Source organism: Triticum aestivum, chromosome 7B, assembly GCF_018294505.1.
Source record: "Triticum aestivum cultivar Chinese Spring chromosome 7B, IWGSC CS RefSeq v2.1, whole genome shotgun sequence".
In the NCBI taxonomy this organism is placed as follows: Eukaryota; Viridiplantae; Streptophyta; class Magnoliopsida; order Poales; family Poaceae; genus Triticum; species Triticum aestivum.
Window position 1 is genome coordinate 610,308,458 of NC_057813.1, and position 9,433 is coordinate 610,317,890.

General features: G+C 43.6%; 1 long non-coding RNA gene and 2 other non-coding genes across 3 annotated transcripts; 1 reads left to right on the forward strand and 2 right to left on the reverse strand.

The window, feature by feature from the left end:
- Positions 1-1,840: 1,840 nt before the first annotated feature.
- On the forward strand, positions 1,841-4,507 carry LOC123157173 (uncharacterized). Its single transcript, XR_006478793.1, has 3 exons — positions 1,841-2,863; positions 2,951-3,087; positions 3,400-4,507. It is a non-coding gene; the product is annotated as an uncharacterized lncRNA (long non-coding RNA).
- A 1,645-nt stretch (positions 4,508-6,152) lies between these two features.
- Positions 6,153-6,224, reverse strand: TRNAH-GUG (transfer RNA histidin (anticodon GUG)). The gene has a single exon. It is a non-coding gene; the product is annotated as a tRNA-His (tRNA).
- Positions 6,225-7,404: 1,180 nt separating this feature from the next.
- Positions 7,405-7,476, reverse strand: TRNAH-GUG (transfer RNA histidin (anticodon GUG)). The gene has a single exon. It is a non-coding gene; the product is annotated as a tRNA-His (tRNA).
- Positions 7,477-9,433: the final 1,957 nt, after the last annotated feature.

A 9,433-nucleotide genomic window follows, 5' to 3' on the forward strand; every position in this document is an offset into this window, starting at 1 on the left:
GACCCCCGGGATCCTTCTGGTGGTCCCGGTACAATACCGAGTGACCCCGAAACTTTCCCGATGGCCGAAACAACACTTCCTATATATAATTCTTTACCTTCGGACCATTCCGGAACTCCTCGTGACGTCTGGGATCTCATCCGGGACTCCGAACAACATTCGGTTTGCTGCATACTCATATTCATACAACCCTAGCATCACCGAACCTTAAGTGTGTAGACCCTACGGGTTCAGGAGACATGCAGACATGACCGAGACGGCTCTCCGGTCAATAACCAACAACGGGATCTGGATACCGATGTTGGCTCCCACATACTGCTCGATGATCTCATCGGATGAACCACGATGTCGAGGATTCAAGCAACCCCGTATACTATTCCCTTTGTCAGACGGTATGTTATTTGCCCGAGATTCGATCGTCGGTATCCCAATACCTCGTTCAATCTCGTTGCCGGCAAGTCACTTTACTCGTACCGTAATGCATGATCCCGTGACCAGACACTTGGTCACTTTGAGCTCATTATGATGATGCACTACCAAGTGGGCCCAGTGATACCTCTCCGTTATACGGAGTGACAAATCCCAGTCTCGATCCGTGTCAACCCAATAGACACTTTCGGAGATACCTGTAGTGCACCTTTATAGTCACCCAGTTACGTTATGACGTTTGGTACACCCAAAGCACCCCTACGGTATCCGGGAGTTACACGATCTCATGGTCTAAGGAAGAGATACTTGACATAGGAAAAGCTCTAGCAAAACGAACTACACGATCTTGTGCTATGCTTAGGATTGGGTCTTGTCCATCACATCATTCTCCTAATGATGTGATCCCGTTATCAACGACATTCAATATCCATAGTCAGGAAACCATGATTATCTGTTGATCAACGAGCTAGTCAACTAGAGGCTCACTAGGGACATGTTTTGGTCTAAGTATTCACACGTGTATTACGATTTCCGGATAATACAATTATAGCATGAATAAAAGACAACTATCATGAACAAAGAAATATAATAATAATCCTTTTATTATTGCCTTTAGGGCATATTTCCAACCATAGGCGGTGACCCTGTTGCGCAGGGGTTTCCGACGAGCTCATATTCTTTGAACCATTTTTTGTTGGAATTTGCTTTTGGTCTTTGTAAGAATATGCCAAATATTTCTTACTTCTCTGTGCGTGATTTCCTCCGTCAACACAAAATTGTTATGTGGCACAGCATGTTATCATGCTCGGGGCCTTGGGCGAGCGAGCAAGGCTGCCTCTCTTGTTCGTTCCCTTTTTGTCGTACCAAGTGCCAACGGATCCATCATCCTTCTCCGTTGCATGTGATTGATTGTGAATAGGAAGCGCATCTGGCACAACGAACTGAACAAGTGTCACTTTGGTGGCTGCAGTTCGTGCGCGTCTCACGCGAAGCTGTTGCCAGAGTGCTTTATCTTGCTCGTAATAAATGTAAAAGCTCGTGTGAATTTGGTGTAGTACTATACAAAATGCATCCGCTTTTTTTCCTTCCACGTTTTTTCTGAACACCCATGTTTTATTTATCTGTTATTGGAATTTTTTTCAAGGGCCGACAAAAAAAAAGCAACGTGTGGCTGCTAGGAAGCGCATCTGGCACAACGAACTGAACAAGTGTCACTTTGGTGGCTGCAGTTCGTGCGCGTCTCACGCGAAGCTGTTGCCAGAGTGCTTTATCTTGCTCGTAATCTATACTACTATTAAAAGAGCAAACATAAACTCCCCTAAAGCCACACAACAAATTGTATACAAGACTGTCAGAACCCTCCGATCAGATTAACTTAAACACATCGTACAGTCCATATTACATCAATAGTCCGTGATGCAAATCAACGATTGAGATCAAATGTTCTGCCCAAGCAGACGTCTGCTCCATCCCCAGATCCCCGCTCGCCCCTACTGCAACACACAGGCCGATTCCGCGCCGCTGGTTCTCCACCTCCCCTCCCTCTCCTCACTACAGGACGCCGCCGGGCGAAGCTCGGCTCGCGTCGGCGGCGCCGGGGTCACTCTCCTGCCTCGAGCAGCGTCGGCGGCGCGGGATGCAGCGGGCTCGGCCTGTGTCACCGACGCGAGTGTCCCTCTCGAGCGGCGGCGGTGGCGGATTCAGCGGACGCGGGCCGTGGCGGCGGCGGCGGCGGTGGATGCAGCGGGCTCGGCCTGCGTCGGCGGCGGCGGGTCCATCTCCTTCCTCGAATAGCAGCGGGCTCGCGCCCCACGATTTATTCGACTCCGGCGATTTGTCAACTTCTGCTTTAGCGGCGCCGCAACGGAGCACTCTGTCGGGCCCCTTGGCGGGATCGGCGTCCGGATCATCTCGCGCCTCCGCAAGGGGGATGGGACTGCTCGGGCTCATCTGCAAGAGCCCCTCGCCGCCATGCCGCCTGCTGCCGCTGACACCATCAACGGGAGCGGACGAGCAGGAGAGATCCTGTCGATCTGATGACGAAAGGGCGAGATAACCGGCTCCTGTATGTTTTGGAAGGTCTACCTCGAGATAAATTTGGACACCGGCAAGCTCCTCTCAGTAAAGCAAGTCGTGGGATTTGGGGATTTGCACGTTTTGGTTTTCTGGTTTGTACGTATTGTCTAAAGACTTGGAGTCATTCGTTGCAGGTTACACCAAGTCTCTCCTTTGTTTGATTTTGGTTCCAGCTTTGATCGGGAGCACCAACCGCGAGCTGGGAGAAAGCCCAAGTGAGTAGCACTTCCACAGCAGATTGGTTACCAATTTAATTGTTCTGATTTTTCTTCATGTGAGGTGATTTCTGGCCTTTGTTTCTACTATCACGCGCATATAAGAGAACTCGAGGAAGAAGTGAAGCTCCTCATTTTCTGTGGTGAACAGATAAATTTCGACTACATATCAGATTCTTTTTTTTAAACTTGTAGCACGTAGTTACTTAATCCATTTTCTGTGGTTTCAGAAGAAGTACCTTGAGACTGTCCGTGAGGAAGACACGCTGAATATCTTGCTTGATTTTGTTCCCCGCCCACTGCACGCCGCTGTCGAGAACACCTCTGCTACCTCCTCCCAATCTCCGCCACAAGATTCTCCGTCCAGGTAGCGTAGAGTCTGTCTCAAGATTCTCCCGTGCAAGTAGAGAAAGTACCTTCCTCTCCTGATTTTGTACATGGCAGTGCAGTACTATGTGGTTAACACAAAACTGATGCTATTAGCATGTCTACAACTAGCTTGTTTAATTCCATACACGCTTCACTCCCTGTGTGTACAATAGGATTGTATAGCATAGATGGATTGAACAACATACATGTATGTAGAATTATTAGCATGTGAGGCCACATTTAGAATTCGATTGTCTGTTTTGTGCACTATGTTGGTAAATTAATTTGTGTACTAACATGTTCATTACAGATCCTGGGCGAGGAATAAAAAAATTAGTTCTTGAAGCTTCTCCATCATGCTGGACGGACAACTGTATCCGGCACCGTCGCCATCGCTTATGGAGTTCCACACCATTGCCCAGTTGTACGAGAGCATGTTCAATCTTCTCCATTCAAGACTATGCAAGTGGTGAACTCTGCCAAACAAGAAGATATGAGGATATGGCATATATGCCCCATAAGGTAGCTATATGGTAATTCATGTATTGTAGTTTGGATTACGGTCACACTTTGAAGGGTAAGTAGATGATGCTCAATGACATAACCTGCACTGATCTTCACAGTCATATCATCTGATAGAAGTTTATTGAATTTCATTTAAATTTTGTTGTATGTTATCCATGATGTAAGTGGAGATAGGAAGTTAAACAAAATTAAAAATTGCAGCACAAAGGGGATGTCCACCAATGATTTGACATGATAAGATGTTAGTGAAGCATGGCAAACTATGACATTAGCAAAACTTATATTTACATATATTCATATATATGAATTTTGGAAATGTGCATTGCACGTATATCGTACTTCTCTTCACTATTCAAAATACTTGTACCCACTATGATTTCATTTTTTATTATTTACCTTGAAGGAGTATTATATTAATGTTATTTGTTGTCCACCTTGATCCTTCACTGCTATTTTTCCTACTAAGCAACTTTGCATGGAGTTAAGATCATTTCGTAAGATTCTGATATGTTTTTCAAATTCGCTTCCTTTATGCATGAACCTATCATCAAGATTTAGACCTCTTATATGGTGCATGTATGCTGCTGTAAGAAGAAATGTAATATTGTCCTCATCAATTTCTTTCTTAGCATGCACAATATGTTACAACATCAATTTCATTGGTTTGGAGAAGGTGATAAACATGCAACCGTTCTTACTTGATGATATGAATGCTTCATTGGAGCAATATTGGCCTTTGTTTGCACATTAGTGTTCCATTATGTAGTAAAAGATGTGGTCTGGTAGCCTTTCTTCATTGTTACAGTTATTGTCAAATGGTGGAATATTGGTGCCTGGTAGCTCTGGTTCATGTAAGCATGACGAAACATCGTAAAATCATATTTCTTGTTGTATCATGAGTCATATGAAAAGAAGGTTAGGCGATTTATGTTTTTAGTTTTTCTATTGCTCGTGTGTTAAAGATCTAGGCATACATTTCAGATATAAATTTGGGCATAAATTGTCACAAATAGATGGGTGGCGTGGGTCAAGGTTCAGAAACCCAGGGCATCATGTTTCTTTCGAGCCATATGAGGAGAACTACATCCATGGTAGTGGCTACAATATAATCAGAGAGCCATGTACATGTTGATTGTTATGAAATCATGGGATGGAATCTTGATCTCCGGTGTCCAGAAATCTATTTTCTCAGAGAAAAAATCGATGCGAGTTTATATTGCTGATGTTTCGTCACGCACCTTAATTTCTTCTTCGGATTATGAAATATTTAGGTTAACAAGATGCCATGTAAGTTGGGTTGAGATCTGCTATACAGTGACTTTCTTTTGTTCAAATATTTCATTTTTTTTCATTTTCATGCTGTCGAAGTATTTGTACTTGTGATTTCCTGAAGTTTTGTGAAATATTGAAGGATATCTTGGAACGACAAAGTTCCCAGTCTTCATGCTAGGTGATAGGACACTGGCTGCTGAAGTTGCTCATTGCCTCGCATAAAAGAATGGAATCTCCTTATTTTTGCTATGTTTTGCACATGTTGATTATGATGGCATTGTTTTGAACATTCTATCCCATGTTGATAAAAAGTAGATGCTTTGGTATGCCCTCTTTGTTCTAGCTTGGTTGGTTGACTGGTTGTTGTTCTAGGTGTTGTTGAGATGACCTAAGCTAACAACAATTTGAGCTTGCCTCCATGGTGTTTGATTATATTTAGGTGGACAAAATCCCCCGGTGATAATCCCAAAAAGAAAATTTGGCATTGACGCAGGGCGTAGAGCGTTGGTGATGCCTGAAAAGAAAATTTGGCATGGCACGGGAGGTAAGGCGTTGGTGATGCCCAAAAACAAGATTTGGCGTGATGCGGGAGGTAGAGCGTTGCATGCGGCAGCAAAGATACAACCATGTTAAAAAATTCAAACCATCGACGGGAAGTAGAGTGTTGTGTGCGGCAGGAAAGATACAACCATGTTCAAAAATTCAAACCATCGGGGTCACAGTTGCAAGATGGGGATTGGATGGCATGGACACATTTAGCTAGCAAAGGTTGTTCGCCGAAATTAGAGTTTGGATTATTATATAATTTCATTGTAGACCAATTACTGTTAAATCATAACATGTTATTATGATAAATATTATGAACAAAAATTTGATTCAGATAATCAAAATATTGAAGAAAATTCTAAACTTACGTGCGTTACACGTGCACGCTTACTAGTAAATGTAAAAGCTCGTGTGAATTTGGTGTAGTACTATACAAAATGCATCCGCTTTTTTTTCCTTCCACGTTTTTTCTGAACACCCATGTTTTATTTATCTGTTATTGGAATTTTTTTCAAGGGCCGCCAAAAAAAAAAGCAACGTGTGGCTGCTGGGATTCGAGCCCAGATCTCCACGCCCACAACATGGAATTCTAACCACTGAACTACACCCACATTGTTTTTTACTATTGAATTTCCGTCAAATTATTTTCTAATTATTATGGGCGAGTAGTACTAATCTACGTTGGATTTTATTTCAAGGGCCGACCAAAAAAAAGTAATGTGTGGCTGCTGGGATTCGAGCCCAGGTCTCCACGGCCACAACGTGGAATTCTAACCACTGAACTACAGCCACATTATTCATTATTGAATTTATTTCAATTTATTTAATAATTATCATAGGTCGAGTAATAATCTAGGTTGTTTTCTCCATAAGCTCAAATGATCGGTATGCAATGCCGCAAGCAGCTTCTACTTTACGCTCGAACATGACACAAGTTAGCAGTACTGTTTTATTTCTTACAGCTAAAATTAGTACTAGTTGCATGGGACCTGAACTATCAGTGACCAGTTAATAACCGTAAAAACGTAGCAGTAGCACATCAGATGATGATCGACGATGACGGCGTGTACGTGTACTGTATTTGTCTGGTCCTGGCCAGCCAAAGGGATACGAGTGGACGTGGCTCAGTACGCCGTCACTCGCTTTTGTGAATAATGGTCCATTTCCTACGCTAGAGCCTAGATGTGCGTACATTTTCTTTTAGCATGGGGGTAGATGTACGTACATGTGATGTACACGTACGCCGCTACAGGGTACTACGTACCACAGAGCGGGGCCCACCATGTCGGTTCTTGTCAGTTCTCGACCGCCGCTGAAATTTACCGAGATTACGGTAACCAGTTCTGTCGAATGTCCGATCTTTTTCTTGTGTCGCTCGACTAAAGTCCAATCCAACCAATATTTGCATCGTTTATGGAGAAGATTATGGTTGAAACTGGTCTCATTCGATGGTCACTGACTTTTTTTGCTGGGAAAGAGGATTGTCTTGGAGAACGGCATTTTGGAGCTCGGCCTACATGGAGGCCGTTTTTTAAATAAAAAATAAAATTCATATTTTTTGGAATTACCTTGAGATGCGATCTATGCACAAAAAAATGCATGGACTTTTGGGATGAATAGTATCATGTGTTAAGAAGCGTATATTTGTTTTTTTTTGCACAACCCTCGTTTCAACGTATTTCGTCCTGAAAATTTACACACACATGTGTGGTATGCCTTCATATATGTCTATATTTTTTTCAGAAGTTTTTGAAATGTAGAAATATGAAAATTTTGGAATTTTCAATTTTTCAAAAACCGACCTCCATGAAAACCGAGCTCCAAAAGCAACTTTCGGATGTCTTGGGGCTAGCCAAATTTCCAAAATTGTAGGCCCACTCCTTACTACTACGAAATTAGCCACAAAAGCTGCGGTCTCAATGTACTAGATGTTGGTTTTTTTTTTCAAGGGCTGACCGAAAAAAAACTAATGTGTGGCTGCTGGGATTCGAGCCCAGGTCTCCATGGCCACAACATGGAATTCTAACCACTGAACTACAGCCACATTATTTATTATTGAGTTTCTTTCAATTTATTTAATAATTATTATAGGTCGAGTAATAATCTAGGTTGTTTTCTCCATAAGCTCAATGATCGGAATGCAATGCCGCGCTGTAGCACGTTCTACTTTAAGCTCGAACATGACACGAATTAGTAGTACTATTTTATTCCTTACAGCTTAAATTAGTACTAGTTGCATGGGACCTGAACTATCAGTGACCAGTTGTAGGCCAGGCTAGTAGCAGCAACAGTAACATCAAACATAACTAGTTCTGGTTGGGAACCATCGGTGACTGTACGACAGTACGAGTAAGAGCATCTCTAAACCCGTAAAATTTTAAAAAGCTTGTTTCGCGCGAGAAATTTAAGCAAAGACTCGTCGAAGCTCGCTTCCATAGATAGTTCTTCACCGGAATGACGCCTCGGCGCGGTGGCGCATCGGGCATGGCGCAAGGCGAGAGCTCCTCCTCCAGCTCGCTCTTCACCGAAATGAGCCGCGATGCGCCTGCAGATGAGCTCCCCGCGGATCAGTTGCCGGAGGAGGCGTGGCGGTGGCGGGCGAGCTCGCGGTCGAAGTCCTCAAGCTCGCGGTGGTCGAACGCCGACGACGGCCGGCTACCACGGTTCAGCCACCGACGCGCCCCCCGCTTGTGCGCGGCGTCAGATTTGGCGCGGCGCCGACGCTCCGCCTCATCCCCAGAGCCGTCCATGGCTTTCGTAGGCTTGCCGGCGACGAGAAATCGAGCGGCACGGTGGGGAATCGGGGAGAAATGCGGCGGTGGGGGGATAAGGTTTCGACCCGCAACTGCCCCGCAAACCCGCAGTTATACTGCTGCGGAGGTAACGTTTGCGGGCTGCGGCAAAAAAAATTACGGGCCGGACGAGTATACGGACTCTGCTCTGGCTAAAAAATTAGACCGAGCCCGTATACTCGCCGGAATTATGCGGGTTCGCGCGTTATGCGGAGTCTGCTAGAGTTGCTCTAATAACCGTAAAAATGCAGTAGTCGTAGCACATCAGGTGGTGATCGACGATGATGGCGTGTATGTGTACAGTATTTGCCTGGTCCTCTCCTGGCCAGCCAAACGGATACGAGTCGACGTGGCTCAGTACGCCGTCGATCGCTTTTGTACCACACGGAGCGTGAGTGAATAATGGTCCATTTCGTACGCCAGATGCACGTACATGTGATGTACACGTACGCCGCTACAGGGTACTACGTACCACAGAGCGGGGCCCACCATGTCGGTTCTTGTCAGTTATATCGGCCATCGCTGAAATGTACCGAGATGATTTTTTGTGTGTGTGTGTGAAAAACCTTTCCATCTATTCATTATCAATCATGATTTCAGCAGCCAATTCTGTCGAATGTCCGATCTTTTTTCTTGTTTCGCTTCACTAAAGTCCAATCCAACCAATATTTGCATCGTTTATCGAAAACATTATGGTTCAAACTTCGAAAATACAAAGGTGGACATGGTTTCACGCGCACTCACATGAATAGAAATTAATAAAAAATATTGGAGAATTTTTAAAATTCTGAAATTTTGCAGTATGAAACTTAGTCGACCATTCTACTCATGTGCGGAGTTTCATGATGTATTGACACTCATGATATTCTTAGTGAAGAAAATATAATTATGACCATACTATTCATCAAATAGTATTTTTTAATATAGCTTCGATTTTGTCATTTTTACTAGTTTAGCACAGATACGATTTCTTCATGAAACTTTATATTCGAGTATTACCGATTGAATATGTATATTACTCCCTCTGTACCGTAATATATGTAGCTGGAGTAGCCCAGCTACTCTAGCAACATATATTACGGTACAGAGGGAGTACAAAAATAAATTTAGATTTGTTTGATTTTTTTAAATTTTTTGAATATACTATTTAATATTCATAAGGGGTGCACATGAAACCATGTTTACCAAATCCGCGTCCAGCTTGTCCTA